Source organism: Notolepis coatsorum (assembly GCF_963971535.1).
Source record: "Notolepis coatsorum genome assembly, chromosome: 13".
In the NCBI taxonomy this organism is placed as follows: Eukaryota; Metazoa; Chordata; class Actinopteri; order Aulopiformes; family Paralepididae; genus Notolepis; species Notolepis coatsorum.
In genome coordinates this window covers 78448473-78472951 of record NC_140177.1, presented here as the reverse complement: position 1 = coordinate 78472951, position 24479 = coordinate 78448473, and positions in this window count along the sequence as shown.

The window sequence follows — 24479 nt, the reverse complement described above, 5'->3', positions numbered from 1 at the left end:
AGAGCCGATTCATTGCCGTGAGCGTGAGTCGAATCACGAGTGTTGCGTGGTACTGTACTGTACTGTACAAAATATTTGGTATAGCGCCCCTAGTGGCGAAAACCCACCGGCCGCCACTGATAACAATGCACTCTTAATTGAAAAACGACCTATAAGATTCCCTATATGGGAAGAGCAAGGCATACACTCATTAGGGGATGTTTTTAACAAACAGGGTTTTTGTAGTTATGGAGAAATATGCAAAACATTTAATCTCACCAAGTCCACATGGCTTTATTACATACAGTTACGGCTATGTTTGAAGTCTCACGGTGTTCCATTAGACATACCAATTGAACACCACAGATACCACAAATTCTTCTATGAAAGAGAGACATCGAGAGGTTTTGTTTCAGATTTTTATCATCAATTACTAACGTCCTCGTATGAAACCCTCCAACTAGACTCTGCCTGGAGGAGGGATATACCAGACCTGGAAAATGACTTTGATTGGCAAGGAGCCTGGGCAAATGTCCGACTTACATCAAGGAACCCGGACCATCAACAAATCAATCTTAACTATATTCACAGGACATACTTGACTCCCATAAGACTGAGCAGAATGGGTCTTAAACAAGACTCCAAATGCTCCCAATGTACAAATGGGGACGAAGGGACATTTATGCACATGTATTGGGACTGCCCACCAGTTAAGACATTCTGGAAAGATGTGACCCAACAATTATCAAAACTTGTATCTTGGAATATACCTGTACACCCCTCGGTATTACTATTGAATGATGTTTTTGAGTTTGCAGTAAATCCACAGCTAAAGAGATTGGTTTTATCGGGTATCACAGTAGCTAAAAAGCTGATCGCATCACGCTGGTTTCAACCGGAAAAAATGTGCCGGAAAGTTTGGTTTCTTACATATCTCGATGTGATTTATCAAGAAATATCTACAGCAAGAATTCTGGGTCTCAATGAATCCAAAATGTCAATGTGGTTAGAAGTGGTGGAGAGAATAAAAGCTAGCTTATAATGGTAGTGTCTGGTTAGGTGCGAGGGATAATGGAGGTACTACCCAAGGTGGGGTCCGGGAGGGGGGGGTTCGAGCTGGAGCATATGTGTGTAGGTTTTTAGATAACAGGTATTAGGGGTATATCCTATATAAGACAATTAACTAAAATGTGATTTCATTGGATGTGCACTGACAACTAATGCTTGTATATCTTATCGTGTGTTGTCATGTTTGTTTATGTCTTTGTTTAAAAAATAATAAAAAAATAAAATACAAAAAAAAAAAGGTGGAGAGGAAAGTGTCAGACACCAATTATGTTATATGTACGCCCGGGAGGCGCAGGAAGACACGGTTGTGTCATATTAACATGTTGAAAAAGTATCTCACCCGTGCTGGTGGGAGTAAGCAGGAGGTGCAGACTGGCGGCCCAGGAGCTGTTCCGGCTGTTTTGTTAACATGTGTTAATCCCCTGCCGGACGATGATTTGAAAGCGTTGTCCGAGGGTCAGCAGACGGGGCGTTTGACTAACTCTGAGTTCATGAGTGACGTCACTGCTCATCTGTTGTATCTGCCCGAGTCACAGAGTGATGATGTACGACAATTGTTGTTGTCCTATCCTGTGTTGTTGTCTAATGTGCCTTCCAGAACGACCGTCCTGGAGCACGATATTGATGTGGGGGGTGCGACCCCCATTAAACAACACGCATATCGGTGTCCGCTGGCGAAGAGGGAGGTGATGAGGAAGGAGGCTGAGTATCTGATGGATAATGGGATGGCTAAAGATAGCCGTAGTCCCTGGAGCTCTCATTGCCTTTTAGCTCCTAAGGCTGATGGGTCTCCCCGGTTCTGTACTGATTGCAGGAAGGTGAACGCGGTGACGGTGCCTGACTCGTTCCCGTTACCCAGAATGGATGACTGCATAGACAGTATTGGTCCCGCTGTGTTTATCACGAAACTCGATCTCTTGAAGGGGTACTGGCAAGTCCCCCTGACAGAGCAAGCCTCGGATATTTCGGCGTTCGTTACACCCGACCATTTTCTGCAGTACACCGTCATGGCCTTCGGGATGAGGAACGCACCGGCCACGTTCCAACGTTTGATGCACATGGTGTTGGGGGGTGTGCCTAGGTGTAATGTCTATTTGGACGATGTGGTGGTGTACTCCGATACTTGGGCGGAGCACATTGCTAATTTACGGGTGGTTTTTGCACGCTTAGCGGAGGCGTCGTTGACCCTAAACCTCGCTAAGTGTGAGTTTGGGAAAGCCACGGTGACGTACTTGGGGAAGCAGGTGGGTCACGGGCAGGTCCGTCCGGTGGACGCTAAGGTAACAGCGATCCTTGCGTATCCGGCTCCTTCTACGAGGCGCGAGCTACGGCGTTTCCTGGGGATGGCTGGGTATTATCAGTGTTTTTGTAGACATTTTTCTGTGGTGGTGGCTCCCCTCACTTCTTTATGTAGTCCTATTGTACCTTTTGTGTGGTCCACGGAGTGTCAGTGCGCCTTCGAGGCTGCTAAATCTCTCTTATGCAGTGCACCTGTTCTGGCAGCCCCTGACTTTGCGTTACTTTTTCAGCTGGAGGTCGACGCGAGTGCTGCTGGTGCTGGAGCTGTGCTGTTGCAGGCGGGAGAGAGCGAGGTGCATCATCCGGTTTGCTACTTCTCTGTGAAGTTCAAACATCAGTTGAACTACTCGACCATCGAGAAGGAGACGCTGGCGATGCTCCTCGCCCTCCAGCACTTTGAGGTGTACGTGGGCTCCAGCACTATCCCAGTGTTGGTCCACACGGACCACAATCCCCTGGTGTTCTTGGCTCACATGTACAACCACAACCAGAGGTTGATGCGTTGGGCCCTGTTGGTGCAGGGCTACAACATTGTCTTCCGTCACAAAAAGGGGGTGGACAATGTTGTGACCGATGCCTTGTCCAGAGGGTAGGTCTGGGGGTACTACTCTGATGTTGGTTGTATAGGTAATAATGTTTTGCTCGCCCGGTGGGTTCGCTTCTATGGGGGGAGGTGTCACGTACGTGGGTTGTTCATTATCATTATTGCCATATATTTTAACACCATGTAACATCAGGTTAGTATATTTAATGTGTAGTTTTCTATGTGTGATGTTGTGTCATCTCCTAATCTCCTGTTTCTGTTTCGCAGATGCCACCCATCTCCCTGATTGGATTGGTTGCACCTGATTGGTGCACTTTCAGACAGGCAGTGGAGATGGGTGGATAATAGAGTGGGAGATGACACACATCGGGGCGCCTCATTCTGTCAATTGCCAGTGACCAGAGTGGAGTGGGGTTGCCATTGTTTACCACTGTTGTGGAACGATACTGTGCTTATCTACTGCTTCGTGTGGACTAAGTACTAAGTATATATATATATAGATATTGTTTGCCTCTGAGCCACTTCTCCATTTGAGTGAGTATTCTCTTGTTGGCTTTAGGCCTATTTCCACTGAGCGTGGACTTGTACCTTTGGTACGTTTTGCTGGGGGTTTCCCAGTACCAACCTCTGGCTGGTTGGTTGTGCCCTGTGACACTAGGTCACTAGGGCTTGTGTTTACCTTTTGTTATATTTACTTGTCTGTTTTCCAATGACCTTTTTCCCTAATTGTTTATATGTTTGTGGGATTACTTCCCCTCCTTACCATAATAAATCAGTGGAGGTTTCAATCCCTACCCTGTATAATAAATATAATTTACTATTTTTGGAACAACGCCTTGTGTTTATTTCTTACCTGCCCGGGACCGTGCTTAGTGCACTACTGGAGGGGGCTGGTTTTCACATACAGCCCGCTTCAGCTTATATTTTATATAGTCAATAGACTTTAGTATGTGACACGTGGTATGACTGCTTGCAGCGTTCTTGAGAACCATGGTATGGCTGCTTACAGTGCTCTTGAGAACCATGGTATGGCTGCTTGCAGTGCTCTTGAGAACTGTGGCATTGCTGCTTGCAGTGCTCTTGAGAACCATGGTATGGCTGCTTGCAGCACTCTTGAGAACCGTGGTATGGCTGCTTGCAGCGCTCTTGAGAACCGTGGTATGGCTGCTTGCAGTGCTCTTGAGAACCGTGGTATGGCTGCTTGCAGCGCTCTTGAGAACCGTGGAATGGCTGCTTGCAGTGCTCTTGAGAACCGTGGTATGGCTGCTTGCAGTGCTCTTGAGAACCGTGGTATGGCTGCTTGCAGTGTTCTCAAGAACCGCTCATTCAATTGACTTCACACTCGAAACTGCACTCAATTCAGTCCTCGGCAATAGTGTGAAGGTGTTTTTTACATGTTTGCTCCCTTACATGGTTCTCATTGATTGATTGATTGATTGATTGAACCTGACTGTGTCCTAAACCATTTATATTTGTGCAGTTTTACATACTGTAAATGTCTGTATTCGAGTCACACTCACCAATGAGTAGCACCAGCCGGTGTGGGTCTTTGGGGTTCCTGTGGTAGGGGACCATCTCCATGTAGGTAGGAGTCCAGGTGGGTCTATCAGCCTCTAGACTCCTTCTCCTCACTCGGACCTCGCTACTCCTACATCCCCTTCTGTCACGTGGAAACTCCTTCTCAGACTGGCTAGATGATGAGAAATGGTTGTTAGAATGCGTGTGTGTGTTTTGATCTACATTATTTAAATCTCCCCACAACGATAGAAAGAAGAGCAAAATGTGGGGACATGGTCTTGACAAAAGTGTTTTTAACATTCATGTTTAAAAATAATAATAATAATAATAAATTGAAAGGTGCAGAATAAAAGTATTGTTTTCCCCCCAAAGACAATATTGATTAATAAATGTTTTTAATTAAAAAAATTTGTACAGGTCCAAAATGTATGTTGTTGTTTATCCCCTCCCTACTTCACATTTCCCCACGTGGAATACACCTGATTGGATGACATGTTGGTGCTCTAGTGCGACATCTAGTGGCTGAACGTTATCTATAGCACCTTATCCTGTTAAGCTGTAGCCCTATTTTCAGATATTTCTCCTAAAGATGCATGCCCATGCAGTAAATGGAAGATTGCTCCACTTCTACAAGGTAATTTGCATGTTCTTGGTATCTAGAGTAGGAACATCTATGGACCTGGGGGAATGTATTCCCAGTGTCAGAAATATTGTGTCCATTACTCTGCTTGAGTAAATTGTGATGAAACAAAGGAGAATATAAATTATGATTTTATTTTGCATCTTTGCCGGTGAATAACACCATGTTACAATTGTGCAACCTCCAAGCTCGCTCACTGAGCTCATTCACCACCTTCTTAAGATCAAGTGTACAATATATCTAAGCAAATGAATAAAGGAAAGATGATTAAACAGAAGGATTTGTAGATACAGTAATAAATTATAATCCATTTGAATTATACATTCAAAATTGAATTATGAACTATATATGACCAAATCATATATTTGTAAGAAAAAGCTCCTCTTTCCAATGGGAGTGTTAAATCTGGATTTAGTCATTTCCACGCGGTTTTACGATAAAATATAGATATAATTAGCATTTTTTCTATAAATTCTTATTTTCGGAAAATCTTAAAATCATCGGTAAACAAAGGTAGTGCTGAAAATATACATGTTGACTGCTGTTTTGATAGGGTTAACGTCTTTACTCTTGGCTACATTTGAAAAAGAAACAACATTAATTAACACGTCTGTATTGATCGATTTATCATAAAAACAGCAGGGTCCCCCAATTGGGGGACCTTACAGCTTAAGGCGTTCAGAAAGGTGACCGATTTTAAAACCGATTTTTGAAGGTGTGGTAATAACAGTGCTGCCACTATGGATGTGCCTGTATAATCGTTAAGCCAAGTAATTTGTTAGATAGTCTGGAGGTGTGTGAGTCACAGATGGGGAAGGGAGGGGGTCCCAGAGACACATGTGGTTAGAGTAAGGGTTAAAGCCCCAAGGGTTTGATTTGCACATAGAAAACTATTCTTATCCCACCCATGAATCAAACCAAAATACATTCAATTAAAATACTAATATTTACCCTTAGTGTTAATCCCTGTGTCAAGAGCTCAGTCACTCAACTGAGAGTTGATAACATGTCTCCATTCTCAACCTCATGGTGCCGGCTACCTATTGGTTTACATTGGGTTTGGTGTGGTCAGGGTTTTTACATAACGAGGGTTTGGTCACGAAAGTAAACAACCACTGACTGGGATCAGCGTTCTAAAGCTTTCATTCCTGGTCCCAGGATATATAGTTCTATGGTTCCACCAATGGTCATGTGAGTGCTCAATTTCTGCATTGTTGCAGAGAAAACGTAATCGAAATGCCTGTTCAGCCAGGAAACGTCATCGATGTCTAGACCTTGGTTGTGGTGAGGGGATATGTTAGGCTAAAGGGGTAGGAAATTAATGCATTCAATGGCATGCAGTCATCCTCAAAAGTATTGTAACGCAATAAATTCTGTGTGTCTGTGCGTATGCTTCAGTGTGTGTGCGTGAGTGTGCATGTTTGCCTGTCCTCCGTGTGATATACTGGTGCCTGGCTGAGCCAACCGTATCTGACAGTTTAATTCTTTAAGATTAGCTCCTCCAGAACCCCTGACTGCAGGGCGCCTTTAGAAATATGAGTTTGTGTTGACCTTTTGTCAAGTTGTCCTCCTAATTCCTAATTCCTCCAAGTTTAACAGACCCAGTACAAGAGGATAATTTACAGTGACAAAAAAGACAACACTGGAGCCGTTTAACACAGTTTTTTTAACGAATGACACCCCGGTGACAACAACAATTGGTGGCAGTGTGCCAGATGAACGCATTGTTCAGGAACTTCACCATGCCACTCCAAAACCCCTGACAAGCACCGGTCCGTTCTAGCCACTTCAACGATACTGTTCTCAGTGAAGAGAGACTTGAGAGATGACCGTGTTGGGGATTGAGTATTCCATTTTACTCCGTCATGCATGACTTGTAGGTCTGAGCCTGACAAACCACTGTGTCCCATGTGAGTGTGGTTTGGCTCAACATGGTGGTGTCTCTCTCCATAGTGATGTTAACTTCTGTTAGCTGGTGGTGCCAGCTTTGCTTTGACGTAGTCAATATTTATTTATAAAACACATGATTTAAAAACAACCCACGTCGACCAAAAGGCTGTACAGACCAGAGCAGGCAAGTAAAATCACAGAAAAACACCAACATAAGCATCAATACACACAGGCATAAATCAACAAATCAACAAATCATAGGTCATAAGAAATCAACAAAGGGGGCAGATGTGACAGAGAGGGGGATGCTGTTCCACAGTCTGGGGACTGTAACAGCAGAGGCGTGGTCACCCCGGAGCTTAAGTTTAGATTGCCAGGAACTAGGGTTGCACGATACACCGATACTAGAAAAGTATTGTGACACCCAGCCGTTAAAAACAGTCCAAGACTCCATTTTATTGTTATCAATACTTAGCCTAGAATAATAGCCTGATGTATTTTCTACGAGTTGAGTAACTGGAGTGTGTGTGTGTGTGTGTGTGTGTGTGTGTGTGTGTGTGTGTGTGTGTGTGTGTGTGTGTGTGAGTGTGAGCACAAGCTTTGCGTAATGGGCGTGTCAACAGTGTCAGCTGATTTTTGTTTATTATTTTTAAGTTTCAACATGGTCAAAATATTTTCAGTTATTCTAGTAATACAAATTATTTTATAAAGAATTGTCCATGTTCTGTCATCTAATATTATACTCCATTACCGTACTGGTATCCAGTGGAGAGAGGCCAAAAGGAGGACTAATATGGTCCTCCTTCTGAGTACCTCAGAGAGCCTGGCTGCGGTGTTTCAGACCAGTTGCATGTGGTACAGGGGTGACTAACTAATCCCAGTAAAACAGGGAATTGCAATAGTCTAAGCAGGAGAATATGAAAGCATGGATGACTTTCTCATATTGAATGAGAGAAAAGTTGTGATTTTGTCAATAGTACGGAGCTGGAAGAAATTGGCTTTCACTACTGCACTGACTGCAAACTTAAAGGTGGAGTCAAATATCACACCAAGTTTAAATTTGTATTTCCCCAATGTCTCCAATGCTATCACTGGTGGCCACATTCAAACTCATTCTCAATGTAACTGTCAAACCAAATGAATGTGTGCAAAACTGCACAAAATCAGCAGTTGTTTTTGGTGAAGTGCCCCTTTAACTGATCAGTTAAAGGGGCACTTCACCAACAGTTGAGCGACGAGACTCAGGAAATGCAGTCTAAACCACTTCCTTATAGGGGGAACCTGGACTTCATTAAATACAGAGACTTACGACTGATATAAAACAACATCTGCAATTCACCTTGTACAGCAAAGGCCTTTTCAGAATCACACACACATCCACAGTGTGCGAACCATACCAGAATATTTGGGGGGAAAAAATTCTCAGAGCGTTTCCCTGAGTCTCGCAACTGCCGCGGATCGCATGAGAGAGAGAGAGAGAGAGAGAGAGAGAGAGAGAGAGAGAGAGAGAGAGAGAGACTCCAGCTCACTGCACTGCCGCAGAGAGAGAGAGAGAGAGAGAGAGAGAGAGAGAGAGAGAGAGAGAGAGAGAGAGAGAGAGAGACTCCAGCTCACTGCCGCGGAGATAATTACATTTGTTTTTCTTGCAGTTTTATTAAAAGTCACTCCTCATCTCCAGTAGGCAAAAAAATGCAACATTATCGCCACCCACCTGTCCTGATGGTCTGCCCAATTCTCAAAATCTGCATGTCACAGAAGTAGTCCCCGCAGCAAGTTACTTCGCCTTCTTTGTAAAATCAAAATTGGTTAGAAGGCTTACTTCTTTGATATTCCGTTTAACTTTCGACATTATCCTGGATGCGTCTATTTGTGCCTGCAGAGTGCAGACTGCAGTGCAGCGCCGCCACGCCCCGAATGGTAAACGCAAGAATAGCATGCATGTTGCATGCGTATTACGAGTAGGGTATATTTGCAGTGCCGCAACCCCATAGATTTATGCTATTGTCTATTACGGTGAATTTGTGCGCAAATCATTAATACATCAAAATAGCCTAATTTTATTATTATACACGATGATGACGATACAGAAAATTACAGACAAATTTGAAATGCATGGCAAAAATAGCATTTATTGTCAGTATTTTAGAGACCCCCCAAAAATTCACAAATCATGTTTTCAGGGGAGCTGATGTCTGATCTAAGGGAGCCATGGCTCACCGAGCTCCCCCGTGATTCGCACCCTGCACATCCATACCAATGTGGTACCACACACACACACACACACACACACACACACACACACACACACACACACACACACACACACACACACACACACACACACACACACACACACACACACACACACACACACACACACACACACACACACACACACACACACACACACACACACACACACACACATCCAAAGCGTGACATAAGATAAAATAGTTATTTTTTATTTTTTGCTCCAATTTAGTCGTTATGCCAATTCCCTTCCTGGTCGTTGCGCGCATTGCCCCCCTGTCGGCCTAGGGAGGGTGTAGAACTACCACATGCCTCCTCCGATACATGTGGAGTCAGCCAGCCGCTTCTTTTCACCTGACAGCGAGGACTCTCACTGGGGGAATGTAACGCGTGCAAAGGTTCACGCTATCCCCCCCCCCCCCCCCCCCTGATCCCCTCCCTGCTGAACACAGGCGCCCCGACCGACCAGTAGGGATGGGAATCGAGAATCGGAATCGATTGGGAACCGGTTCTTAATTGTCAGATTCCTGGAATCGCATGCCTCCGTGACTATCGATTCCTCTTATCGATGCCATGCTTTTCCGACAGTTGCGCATTTAAAAACAATAACGTTAGCGCCACACATGCAGCCATAGCAGACTATTTGATTCCTTGACTAGGAAAACCTAAAGGGCTTGATATTGCGACCGTTTTGTGTGTGCAGTGAAAACTGAAAGTGCTTTGCATCCTAGTCATTCATTTACATGGTAAAAGTAATGTTAGCCGCTAGCTAGCTAAATAGCCATGCTCATTGCAGAGAGAGACAGAGAGAGAACACTGAGCTGGCCTTTATTTATACAGGTAGGTTATTGCTAACAAATTCTCTTTTGCAATAACGATCTGTTGAATGCAACTACAGTTCAATAGATTAAATTAGTTCTCAAATACAGTATTTTATTTAAGTGTATAGTTAATAATTTTTTTTACAGTTTTTGTATGGGGGCTCAACAATAAATGATGAATGAAAATCAGAAATGTCAAGTTGCATGTTGTTATTCTAACCAGCTTAGTTCTGTTGCATTTCCAATTTATTTATGTAAATTATAAATGTATCAGGAAGCGATAAGGGAACCGATAAAGAATCGGATCGATAAGCAGAATCGATAATGGAATCGGATCGATAAAATCTTATCAATTCCCATCCCTACCGACCAGTAGGAAAACGCAGTTTACAACGACCAGGACACATGCCCCACCGGCTTCCCACCTGCTAACACTGCCAATTGTGTTAGTAGGGACGACTGACCAAGCCGGAGGTACCGCTGACAGCTGGATTCGATCCCAGAGTCTCTGCGGTGGTAGGCGAGTGCATTCCCCACTGCGCTACCCAGCCGCCCATAAATAACTCATCATCATGCAGCATCATGAAGGAATTTCAATCAGGCTTCAGAACATACCACAGCACAGAAACTGCTCTTACTGGCGGGATGGTGCCAAGAGAACAGCCTCTCCCTGAACGTCAGCAAAACAAAGGAGATGATTGTGGACTTTAGGAGGTCGGGGGTCAGGGACTACAGCCCCCTAGCATCAACGGGGCACCGGTTGAGAGAGTGAACAGTTTTAAGTACCTCGGAGTCCACATATCTGAGGACTTGACATGGACCACACACATTGACAGTGTTGTGAATAAGGCACGGCAACGCCTCTACTTCCTCAGGCGCCTAAGGAAGTTCCAAGTCAGTCAGAAGATCCTTAAGAACTTCTACTCATGTACAATAGAGAGCATCCTGACTGGCAATATCACCGCCTGGTTTGGGAATAGCACCGCACAAGACCGTAGCAGACTACAGAAAGTGGACCGGGGCTTCCCACTCTCCAGAACATTTACAACAAGCGGTGCAGGGGTAAGGCTAATAGAATTATCAAGGACTCCAGCCACCCAAACAACTGCCTCTTTGAACTGCTGCGGTCAGGCAAGCGATACCGGAGTCTCATGGCAAGCACAGAAAGACTCAGAAGAAGCTTCTATCCCCAGGCCATCAGGTTGCTCAACGAACAATAACACTATGCAACAACCATCAAATGCACTCACAGCACACACATCCACACGCACACACTCACTTTAAACAAACAACACACTGCAGCACCCACTCTCCACACTTTAGAACACCTAGACACACTTTATATTTATTGGCAAAGAATTTGCACTACAACCCATACCTCAGTACACCTACTGTAAATTGTACCTAAATTGTACCTCATCCCATTTCTGCTTTGCACTATATAGTATATTGTATATTAGTATATTGCATAGTATATTGTATGGTAACTCAGTTACTTCTATTCTGCATTGAACATTGTATATATGTACATACTGAACACTTGTGTCTACGTACGTGATTCTTTTTTTTACATGCTATACTTATTTTATTTCATACTTATCTTTTTGTCTAGCACAGCGTAACAGAAAGAAGCATTTTGTATAAAAGTATTCTGTACTTCTGTATGACAACTATTAAAGAAACTTGAAACTTGACTTACTAAAATAATTAGCAACCTCCGGCTAAACTCAGATCTAAACAGTCTCAATTATTGTCCTCTTAGAACCTAAGCGCAGCGCTCGACACGGCATTCGACAATCGACCATGATATCCTAATAAACCTTGGAGTTTTGATTGATTGATTGATTGGTTAAAAATGTTATTAACAGATTGCAGAATGGGTACAATACAGTACAGCTCAATACACACAATTGTTAAGGGGATGCAGACCAGAAAAAGACTTTCATCTTGTTTACATCAGGGTCCCCCATTTTCAATTCATCATAACATATATGACATACATGACATACAGATAGACAGTACTGTTACACCCGTAGGTGCTCTTTGAGAGTGGTTTTGAAGGTGGGTTCACATTCCTTTACAGCTGTGGGTAGGGCGTTCCACAATGATGTGGCATAATTGCGAAACATGTTTAGTCCCTTGTTTGAGCAGAATCTGGGTTTAACATGATTTGTGGAGCTCCCTCTGGTGTTGTGGTCGTGGTATTCACTGACCTTTGGGATGTATTTTGACATGTGCATGGGTACCTTAGTGGTGTAGTGTATCTTGTAGACCAGGCCCATTGCAAGTTGCTGTACTCTGTCGTCTACTCTAAGCCATCCTAGGTTGTCAAAGTGGGCAGGGGTGAGGTGGGTTCAAGGAGTAAGGTCAAGCAGTAGTCTGACCAGGGCCCTGTTCCCCGTACCTGGTTCAACTAAGTCGATCAAAAGTCGTCCCATTATCCAGATTCAATTAACCCAATGTTTGAATCCGGGCTTTCCCTGTTCCTCGAACGTTGATTCAGTCTCGTTAATTCGAACCAGACTTGATACTCAGGATAATTGCGCGCGGCCTCCTAACCTGAAAAGACAGCAGGTGTCGATCGCAGAAATCCAGATTTTCTAACAGCATTGATTAATTGATTGATTTAAAACTTTATTAAAAGATTGCAGAATGGGTACAATACAGTACGGCTCAATAGCCTCGCCGACAAGTTAAATGCATAATCTATAGGCTAATTTTAAGTCCCTCAATGAATGAATGAATGAATGAATGAAAACTGTATTTAACAGATTGCAGAATGGGTACAATACAGTACGGCTCAATACACACAATTGTTAAGGGGATGCAGACCTGAGAAAGACGTTTGTCTTGTTTACATCAGGGTCCCCCATTTTCAATTCATATAGACATTTATGACATACACAACATACATGACATTTATGGCATAGGGACATATAGGTGTTTAGTACTGATACATTTGTGACATAAACGGTATTCAAATATACAGTACTGTTACCCCTAGATCCTGACAGAGTATATACATATGATGGGGCGGGGACTGTACATTAGGCGGGGGTGGGTGGGTGGGAGAGAAATATACTTGCTTTCGCCTCTTTGTTTGTACCCCTGCTCCCGACTACTGTCAGCGACTTCGGGTTATTGAGAAGCGCTATATAAATTAAATGAATTATTATACATACGGCGGGGGGGGGAATATATACATGCGGTGGGGAGGAGATTGTCTATTAGGAGGTGGTGGGGGTTTTGGGCATTTACGGTGGCCAGTTTCGAATTGCAGCCTCCCGTAGGTGCTCTTTAAGAGCGGTTTTGAATGTGGGTAGGGATTCACATTCCTTTACAGCTTTAGGTAGGGCGTTCCACATTGATGTGGCATAATTGCGAACGTGTTTAGTCCCTTGTTTGAGCCGAATCTGGGTTTAACATGATTTGTTGAGCTTCCTCTGGTGTAGTGGTTGTGGTATTCACTGACCTTTGGGAAGTATTTTGACATGTACATGGGTACCTTAGTCGTATAGTGTATCTTGTAGACCAGGCCCATTGCAAGTTGCTGTACTCTGTCGTCTACTCTAAGCCATCCTAGGTTGTCAAAGTGGGCAGGGGTGAGGTGGGTTCTGGGGGTAAGGTCAAGTAGTAGTCTGACCAGTTTGTTTTGTGATGTTTGTAATCTTGTTTTAAGCGCCTTTGAGGTGCTTTGGTACCATGACTGAGGTGCACGCATAGTCGTAGTACCCTTGAATGAGTGCTCCTGCCAGAGTCTTCAGGGTATTCTTGTTTACCAGAGAGGAGATCCAGTACAAGAATCTAGTTTGTTGGTTGACTTTTTTTTATTACATTGGATGCCATTTTGTCACAGGAAAGATTTGCCTCTAGGATGGAACCCAGGTAGGTAATTTCGTCTTTCCTTGTGACAATATTGTCACCCACTGTAACTGAGAAGCCTTCGGTCTTGCTGAGTTTGTTATTTGAACCGAAGAGAATGGACTCTGTTTTGCCCATATGTAATGATAGTTTGTTATCAGCGAGCCATATGCAGATTTTGCCTAGTTCTGAGCTGAGGGTTTTTTCAACCTGCAACTTGTTCTTGTCAGAGACCAGCAGTTACCCCTCATTACCCCAATCAATCAGATTATATTTCTTTAAATGTGCCTGCTGGCAGTAGGCTTAATGGAATGAATAATGGAATGAGATCTTGCTAGCGAAAATAATTAGTTAAACTCATTCAGAATAAGTAGATACAAACAAGCCCAAAGAGTATCTAATTGATACGAATTAATAGATACTTATGAGGATATCTGTACTATATGCGCTCGGCTTAGGTATCATGTACTTTATATATAAATACATGGTTCCCAAAGTTTTCAAGGCTTGACCCCCGAAATAACGTGTCAGAGAGGCTTGGAGGGAGGCTATACAGTTTCACTATGAATCAAGTTTTAATCTGTTTCAGACATCATCCATACATGCATTGAATTGATTAACCTTTGGTTTATACCAGTGACACCAGTCATGTTAATCACCTTCTTGTTCATCATCAGATAACACTAACAGTGCTTGAACAGATAAATGCATTTTCTCAAATGCATTCATCAAAACGTCAAAGGCTTGCAATTGCTCATACATTTTATCAAGTCACGTCCACGTCATCAATCAAACAGCGCATCTCCTCAAACATTTTAATCCCAGTTACAATAACACAATAACGTGTGAGTGACAATCCACATATTCAGATTCGTCGTAATTCATATCCACAATCCACGCATGAAGACTTCAATTTATGCTTGAATGAAACAAAATCCAGGCGCTCCGTTAAACCAATCAGAGGCCATGCTTCAGGACGCGCTCGAGGACATGGACTGGAATATGTTTCAAGGAAGCGCCAGTGACGTCAGCGAGTTCGCGGACAGCGTTGTATGCTTCATAACAACACTCGCTGACAGTATTGTCCCCACAAAGAAGGTGCGGGTGTTCCCAAACCAGAAACCGTGGGTGGACAGTACTATCAGAGCAGCTCTGAACTCTCGCACCACTGCTTGCAACCTGGGCAGAGAGTCAGGAAACATGGAGGAGTACAAGGCTACAGTCTATACTCTGTGCAAGGCTGTAAAACTTGCAAAACGGACATATGCTGATAAACTGGAGACACAAATGGCACAAAACAACACAAGAGGCTTATGGCGGGGACTGAGGACAATAACTGACTACAAAGTCAGCGCCCCCTCAATGGGGAGCGACGACGCCTCTCTCGCGGACAAACTCAACTCTTTCTACGCTCGGTTTGGTGTAGACAGTGGTGCCGCTAGCTCAACGGCTAGTGACGTCACTGGCGCGCCGGCTGTTGTGGAGGGGGAGGGCAACCGCGGGGGGGCGGGGACGCTCTCTCGTTATCGGAACACAGTGTGAGAAGAGCATTTATGCAGGTGAACACCAGGAAAGCGGCTGGCCCAGATGGTATAACAGGACGCATACTTAAGTCCTGTGCCAACCAGCTAGCCCCTGTGTTCACCGCCATATTTAATCAATCCCTGGCGGAGTCAGTGGTCCCTGCCTGCTTCAAGATGTCTACCATCATCCCTGTACCGAAGAAACCCTCCCCAACATGTCTCAATGACTACAGACCGGTGGCACTCACCTCTGTGGCCATGAAATGTTTCGAGAGGCTGGTCAAGGATCACATTTGTGTCTCCCTCCCCAGTGATATGGACCCTATGCAATTTGCATACAGGACAAACAGGTCCACTGACGACGCAGTCTCCCAAGTACTGCACAGCACCCTCTCTCACCTTGACCGCCAGAAGGGGGGCTATGTGAGACTGTTGTTCATTGACTACAGCTCAGCGTTCAACACCATAGTCCCCACCAGACTGGTGGACAAGCTGATCGAGCTGGGTCTGAGCTCCGCTCTGAGTGCCTGGGTACTGGACTTTCTGAGTGAAAGACCCCAGGCGGTCAGGGTGAGGGGTCAGACCTCCAACACCATCACCCTGAGCATCGGGTCCCCCCAGGGCTGTGTTCTGAGCCCCCTGCTGTACTCACTCTACACACACGATTGTGTGGCCAAGTTCAGCTCCAACTCCAGACGACACGGTAGTGGTGGGGCTGATCTCGGACAACGACAAAAAGGCCTACCGGGAGGAGGTTGAGGTACTGGAACGCTGGTGGCAGGACAACAGCCTGCTCCTGAACATTGGTAAAACCAAGGAGCTGATCGTGGATTATAGGAGAGGACAGCAGGAGACACACACACCACTGAGGATAAACGGGGCTACCGTAGACAGGGTGAGCAGCTTTAAGTACCTGGGGGTCCACATCTCAGAGGATCTGACATGGTCAACACACATAGATTCAGTCGTAAAAAATGCGAAGCAGCGCTTCTACCACCTGAGACAGTTAAGGAAGTTCAGAGTATCTGGGAAGATACTCCAGTCCTTCTACTCCGGAGCTGTAGAGAGCATCTTGACTGGAAACATCACTGCCTGGTATGGAAACAGCATGGCACAGGACAAGAAGGCCCTACAGAGAGTGGTGCGCTCAGCCGAGCGTACCACGGGTATTGCACTACCTCCCCTGCAGGTTCTATACAACAAGAGGTGCAAATCCAGAGCCTGCAGAATAATGAAAGACCCTCACCACCCCAACAACAGCCTGTTCCAGCTGCTGAGGTCAGGCAGACGCCTGCGAACCCCAGCTACTAGGACAGAGAGGCTTCAGCTCAGCTTCTTCCCCCAGGCCATCAGAGCCTTGAACACTGAACACTGAGTGCCACAGAACACTGAACTCTCCACACACAAGCACACATGAGCACACACACGACACGCATGCTGTACACGCTCGCACACTAGCAGCCACTTTAACATGAGCAAGCACAAACTCATGCTGCACACGCCCACACTTATGGCCACAAAGGAAAGGTCACTTTAAAAATAGTATAGCAACAGTAACAGTGTATTGCACTACCAAAGGACCTAGCATGTCCTCCATGCTCTGTAAATAACTTATGTACAAATACCGATATGCCCTACTATGTTACCTGTTTATTGCACAATGTTGTTTTATTGGATTCTATTATATGTTGTACTACTGTATTGCACATCGTTGCAGGCAAGACCACCCGCATTTCATTGTATACTTGTATGCCGTGACAAATAAAACTCTTGACTTGACTTAAACATCCACAGCGGAGAATATGAAAGGAATCAGAGCCAAACGAGTGATAGGTTTCATTCATTAAAAACATCCCACAGGATTCACATTTGCAATGCTGCACGTTATTAAAATAACCACATAATGTGTATATCGCACCTCGCGAGCGCCGTATATATAACGTGCATTATTTAGGACAAAGTAAATTTAGTATCAGCATTTTAGGTCTATTATTTTACATTTCAAAAGCCCCCTCTAGAAAAATGAAGCACAAAAACATAATTCAGAATGGTATAATGGGACTGTGAGAATTATTTCAGGAAGCGAGCTGGCATTTCTTTGCGAGGGTGTGGCCATGGTTTATCCAGCTAACTGAACTAAACTCTGCCCTCGACCAGGTTCAAAACCAGGATCTGTTGTCATAGTGATTTAGACAATCGAGCATCGGGGAACGGAAAGGTCTGGCTTAAGTCAAGCTATGCTGAAAATGATCCGGCTAACTCAGTTAGCCAGGTACGAGGAACAGGGCCCAGTTTGTTTTGTGATGTTTGTAATTTTGTTTTTAGCGCCTTTGATGTGCTTTGGTACCATGAGGACCGTGCAAGCATAGTCGTAGTACCCTTGAATGAGTGCTCCTGCCAGAGTCTTCAGGGTATTCTTGTTTACCAGAGAGGAGATCCGGTACAATAATCTAGTTCGTTGGTTGACTTTTTTTTATTACATTGGATGCCATTTTGTCACAGGAAAGATTTGCCTCTAGGATGGAACCCAGGTATGTAATTTCATCCTTCCTTGTGACAATATTCTCACCCACTGTAACTGAGAAGCCGTCGGTCTTGCTGAGTTTGTTATTTGTTGTTTTACCCAGGTGTAATGATAGTTTGTTATCAGTGAGCCAGGTGCAGATTCTGCCGAGTTCCGAGCTGAGGGTTTTTTCAACCTGTAACTTGTTCTTGTCAGAGACCAGCAGGGCTGAGTCGTCCGTGAAAAGGAACAAGTTGCAGTCACAAGCTGACGACATGACATTTGCATAAATTAGGAACAGTAACGGTCCTAGTATGCTTCCTTGTGGAACACTACACAGCTCACTGGGAGAGGGGGGATAGAGTACCGTTTACCTCCACCATCTGTTCTCTCCCCTCCAGGTAGAATTGCATCCAGCTCACTGATAGACTATCAAAACCAATTGCTTTTAGCTTGTCATTCAGAATGGAGTGATTGACAGTGTCGAAGGCCTTTTGTAGGTCCAGCATGACCATGCCGCAGTATTTGCCCACGTCCACCTCTTGTTTGATGTGGTCATTCAAATAGAGAAGGCATGTGTGATGTGTCAGTGGAGTGGGATGTTCTGAAGCCAGATTGGAATTCGTAGATTCGATTTTTTTCCGCGAGGTACTTTTCGACCTGTTCGTATACAATTTTTTCCATGACTTTCGAGGCGGTAGTTGCCTGGGTCCAATTTGCTGCCCTTTTTGTGCAGGGGGGTTACTCTCGCTATTTTTAAGTCTTTGGGTACGTGTCCCTGTTTTATGGAGAGGTTTATTATGTGTGTGATGACGGCTGCTGAGTCTCTGAGGAATTTGGAGGGGATATTGTCATGGCCAGTGGCCTTGTTAGGTTGGAGGGCACTCAGTTTTTTGTGTACCTCAGCTGTTGTTACCATTACTAGTTTGAAATCGTCTTTGCGGACCCCTAGGTTATTGTAGTAGGCTAGGATGTGTTATACCCCAAAATGCCCTGAGTGGGAGGGTAGTTTATTTATCAGTGTTGTGGCTATGTTTGTGAAGAACATTTTTAAGTAATTGGCCACATCCAGCTTGTCTGTGATGAGCGTGTGATCTGTCTTTATGTTTATGTTTGAAAATCTGGTTTTAAGTTTTTTACTGCAGCCTAGTTGATTATTGAGTAATTTCCAAAGTTCATGGGGTTTATTTTAGTTTTCCTCAGTTTTGTCATTGATGAAATTCTTTTTAGCAGTTTTGATCATGGAGTTTACGTCATTACGTCATCTGTTTCTTTGCAGTTTGAGTTCAGTCACGTGGGCTTGGAGTTCACTGCTCGAGCTTTTTGTAAGCTTTCACTGTTAGTGGTCAATATTTCGGAGTGCATCCATGGCTCAGGGCGATTTTTTACTCTGGTGGTTCTTAGGGGGGCCATGTCGTTTAGTATTGTTGAGAATTTGGTTTTGAAACCAAGCCATGTTTCTTCAACTACCACTGAGCTCTTCTGACCAGTCCAGGCTCTCCAGTTCTAGGTTAAAGGCCTCGCTAGAGTAGGTTTTGAGGTGTTAGATGTGACTGTTTTGTGACAGCCGGTCTTTTGTTTTAGCTTTTTGCGGGTACAGAATATCATATAATGATCGCTTAACCCGCATGCTAAAAAACCCTTTATTGGAGATCTTGGACTTGTCAGAGGTCAGAATGAGATCAATGGTAGTCTTTGTTGATTCACATACCCATGTGGGTTGGGTGATTAGCTGACTGAAGCCGTGCAGATCACAAAACCTACTGAAGGACTTGAAGACGGGTGCATCTTTTCGTTGCATATCCGTGTTCCAGTCTCCAATAAGAATTTTTTCTACATCTTCAACTCCAGCTAAACACCTGTCAAGTGTATCATAAAAGCTACTATGATCTGGCGGTCTGTAGATTGAGCCAACTAGTACGGATTTCGCCCTTTCGAACAGGATTTCAACCCATACAGTTTCATACAGTTTTGTCGTTGTGAGTTTCTGGCTGGGCTGTTGGGTGATTCCTCTCTGGTCGGATCCTGTGCCGTGTTGGAACAACAAAGGACTCGTTCATGGTAGTTATCACTGTTAGCTAGCAGGCTGTTGTGTGATGACTGTCTTGGGTCCCGCGTCGTGCTGGGCGCCCTGGCTGCGTCTATGCTTTCTACAACGCAGTTGCGTTTCCGGGTTCCCGTGATTGGCCACTGACGCACACGCGTCGCATGCGTACGCCCCCCCTGCTGTACTCACTCTACACACACGATTGTGTGGCCAAGTTCAGCTCCAACTCCAGACGACACGGTAGTGGTGGGGCTGATCTCGGACAACGACGAAAAGGCCTACCGGGAGGAGGTTGAGGTACTGGAACGCTGGTGCCAGGACAACAGCCTGCTCCTGAACATTGGTAAAACCAAGGAGCTGATCGTGGATTATAGGAGAGGACAGCAGGAGACACACACACCACTGAGGATAAACGGGGCTACCGTAGACAGGGTGAGCAGCTTTAAGTACCTGGGGGTCCACATCTCAGAGGATCTGACATGGTCAACACACATAGATTCAGTCGTAAAAAATGCGAAGCAGCGCTTCTACCACCTGAGACAGTTAAGGAAGTTCAGAGTATCTGGGAAGATACTCCAGTCCTTCTACTCCGGAGCTGTAGAGAGCATCTTGACTGGAAACATCACTGCCTGGTATGGAAACAGCACGGCACAGGACAAGAAGGCCCTACAGAGAGTGGTGCGCTCAGCCGAGCGTACCACGGGTATTGCACTACCTCCCCTGCAGGTTCTATACAACAAGAGGTGCAAATCCAGAGCCTGCAGAATAATGAAAGACCCTCACCACCCCAACAACAGCCTGTTCCAGCTGCTGAGGTCAGGCAGACGCCTGCGAACCCCAGCTACTAGGACAGAGAGGCTTCAGCTCAGCTTCTTCCCCCAGGCCATCAGAGCCTTGAACACTGAACACTGAGTGCCACAGAACACTGAACTCTCCACACACAAGCACACATGAGCACACACACGACACGCATGCTGTACACGCTCGCACACTAGCAGCCACTTTAACATGAGCAAGCACAAACTCATGCTGCACACGCCCACACTTATGGCCACAAAGGAAAGGTCACTTTAAAAATAGTATAGCAACAGTAACAGTGTATTGCACTACCAAAGGACCTAGCATGTCCTCCATGCTCTGTAAATAACTTATGTACAAATACCGATATGCCCTACTATGTTACCTGTTTATTGCACAATGTTGTTTTATTGGATTCTATTATATGTTGTACTACTGTATTGCACATCGTTGCAGGCAAGACCACCCGCATTTCATTGTATACTTGTATGCCGTGACAAATAAAACTCTTGACTTGACTTAAACATCCACAGCGGAGAATATGAAAGGAATCAGAGCCAAACGAGTGATAGGTTTCATTCATTAAAAACATCCCACAGGATTCACATTTGCAATGCTGCACGTTATTAAAATAACCACATAATGTGTATATCGCACCTCGCGAGCGCCGTATATATAATGTGCATTATTTAGGACAAAGTAAATTTAGTATCAGCATTTTAGGTCTATTATTTTACATTTCAAAAGCCCCCTCTAGAAAAATGAAGCACAAAAACATAATTCAGAATGGTATAATGGGACTGTGAGAATTATTTCAGGAAGCGAGCTGGCATTTCTTTGTGAGGGTGTGGCCATGGTTTATCCAGCTAACTGAACTAAACTCTGCCCTCGACCAGGTTCAAACTTTTTGATCTGTTGTCATAGTGATTTAGACAATCGAGCATCGGGGAACGGAAAGGTCTGGCTTAAGTCAAGCTATGCTGAAAATGATCCGGCTAACTCAGTTAGCCAGGTACGAGGAACAGGGCCCAGTTTGTTTTGTGATGTTTGTAATTTTGTTTTTAGCGCCTTTGATGTGCTTTGGTACCATGAGGACCGTGCAAGCATAGTCGTAGTACCCTTGAATGAGTGCTCCTGCCAGAGTCTTCAGGGTATTCTTGTTTACCAGAGAGGAGATCCGGTACAATAATCTAGTTCGTTGGTTGACTTTTTTTTATTACATTGGATGCCATTTTGTCACAGGAAAGATTTGCCTCTAGGATGGAACCCAGGTATGTAATTTCATCCTTCCTTGTGACAATATTCTCACCCACTGTAACTGAGAAGCCGTCGGTCTTGCTGAGTTTGTTATTTGTTGTTTTACCCAGGTGTAATGATAGTTTGTTATCAGTGAGCCAGGTGCAGATTCTGCCGAGTTCCGAGCTGAGGGTTTTTTCAACCTGTAACTTGTTCTTGTCAGAGACCAGCAGGGCTGAGTCGTCCGTGAAAAGGAACAAGTTGCAGTCACAAGCTGACGACATGACATTTGCATAAATTAGGAACAGTAACGGTCCTAGTATGCTTCCTTGTGGAACACTACACAGCTCACTGGGAGAGGGGGGATAGAGTACCGTTTACCTCCACCATCTGTTCTCTCCCCTCCAGGTAGAATTGCATCCAGCTCACTGATAGACTATCAAAACCAATTGCTTTTAGCTTGTCATTCAGAATGGAGTGATTGACAGTGTCGAAGGCCTTTTGTAGGTCCAGCATGACCATGCCGCAGTATTTGCCCACGTCCACCTCTTGTTTGATGTGGTCATTCAAATAGAGAAGGCATGTGTGATGTGTCAGTGGAGTGGGATGTTCTGAAGCCAGATTGGAATTCGTAGATTCGATTTTTTTCCGCGAGGTACTTTTCGACCTGTTCGTATACAATTTTTTCCATGACTTTCGAGGCGGTAGTTGCCTGGGTCCAATTTGCTGCCCTTTTTGTGCAGGGGGGTTACTCTCGCTATTTTTAAGTCTTTGGGTACGTGTCCCTGTTTTATGGAGAGGTTTATTATGTGTGTGATGACGGCTGCTGAGTCTCTGAGGAATTTGGAGGGGATATTGTCATGGCCAGTGGCCTTGTTAGGTTGGAGGGCACTCAGTTTTTTGTGTACCTCAGCTGTTGTTACCATTACTAGTTTGAAATCGTCTTTGCGGACCCCTAGGTTATTGTAGTAGGCTAGGATGTGTTATACCCCAAAATGCCCTGAGTGGGAGGGTAGTTTATTTATCAGTGTTGTGGCTATGTTTGTGAAGAACATTTTTAAGTAATTGGCCACATCCAGCTTGTCTGTGATGAGCGTGTTATCTGTCTTTATGTTTATGTTTGAAAATCTGGTTTTAAGTTTTTTACTGCAGCCTAGTTGATTATTGAGTAATTTCCAAAGTTCATGGGGTTTATTTTAGTTTTCCTCAGTTTTGTCATTGATGAAATTCTTTTTAGCAGTTTTGATCATGGAGTTTACGTCATTACGTCATCTGTTTCTTTGCAGTTTGAGTTCAGTCACGTGGGCTTGGAGTTCACTGCTCGAGCTTTTTGTAAGCTTTCACTGTTAGTGGTCAATATTTCGGAGTGCATCCATGGCTCAGGGCGATTTTTTACTCTGGTGGTTCTTAGGGGGGCCATGTCGTTTAGTATTGTTGAGAATTTGGTTTTGAAACCAAGCCATGTTTCTTCAACTACCACTGAGCTCTTCTGACCAGTCCAGGCTCTCCAGTTCTAGGTTAAAGGCCTCGCTAGAGTAGGTTTTGAGGTGTTAGATGTGACTGTTTTGTGACAGCCGGTCTTTTGTTTTAGCTTTTTGCGGGTACAGAATATCATATAATGATCGCTTAACCCGCATGCTAAAAAACCCTTTATTGGAGATCTTGGACTTGTCAGAGGTCAGAATGAGATCAATGGTAGTCTTTGTTGATTCACATACCCATGTGGGTTGGGTGATTAGCTGACTGAAGCCGTGCAGATCACAAAACCTACTGAAGGACTTGAAGACGGGTGCATCTTTTCGTTGCATATCCGTGTTCCAGTCTCCAATAAGAATTTTTTCTACATCTTCAACTCCAGCTAAACACCTGTCAAGTGTATCATAAAAGCTACTATGATCTGGCGGTCTGTAGATTGAGCCAACTAGTACGGATTTCGCCCTTTCGAACAGGATTTCAACCCATACAGTTTCATACAGTTTTGTTGTTGTGAGTTTCTGGCTGGGCTGTTGGGTGATTCCTCTCTGGTCGGATCCTGTGCCGTGCTGGAACAACAAAGGACTCGTTCATGGTAGTTATCACTGTTAGCTAGCAGGCTGTTGTGTGATGACTGTCTTGGGTCCCGCGTCGTGCTGGGCGCCCTGGCTGCGTCTATGCTTTCTACAACGCAGTTGCGTTTCCGGGTTCCCGTGATTGGCCACTGACGCACACGCGTCGCACGTGTACGCCCCCCTTGCTATGAGTGACGCCCCTCGCTATGAGTGAACAGCGGAACGACTGCCATCTTGTTGACAGAGCTCTCATATTTGCGAATGCATAAACTATATCTTAAATTATGGCTATGTGTCTAATATGGCCGTCGCTTATCAATGACTTGTTTGCAGTCAACATTGTCGAAACGGATTGTTTTTTTAATCGGTTCATTTTTACGGATTGTTTTTTATGAATCACAGGACAATAACAGAAATAATAATAACAATAATGACAGTCCAGTAATTAAATCAG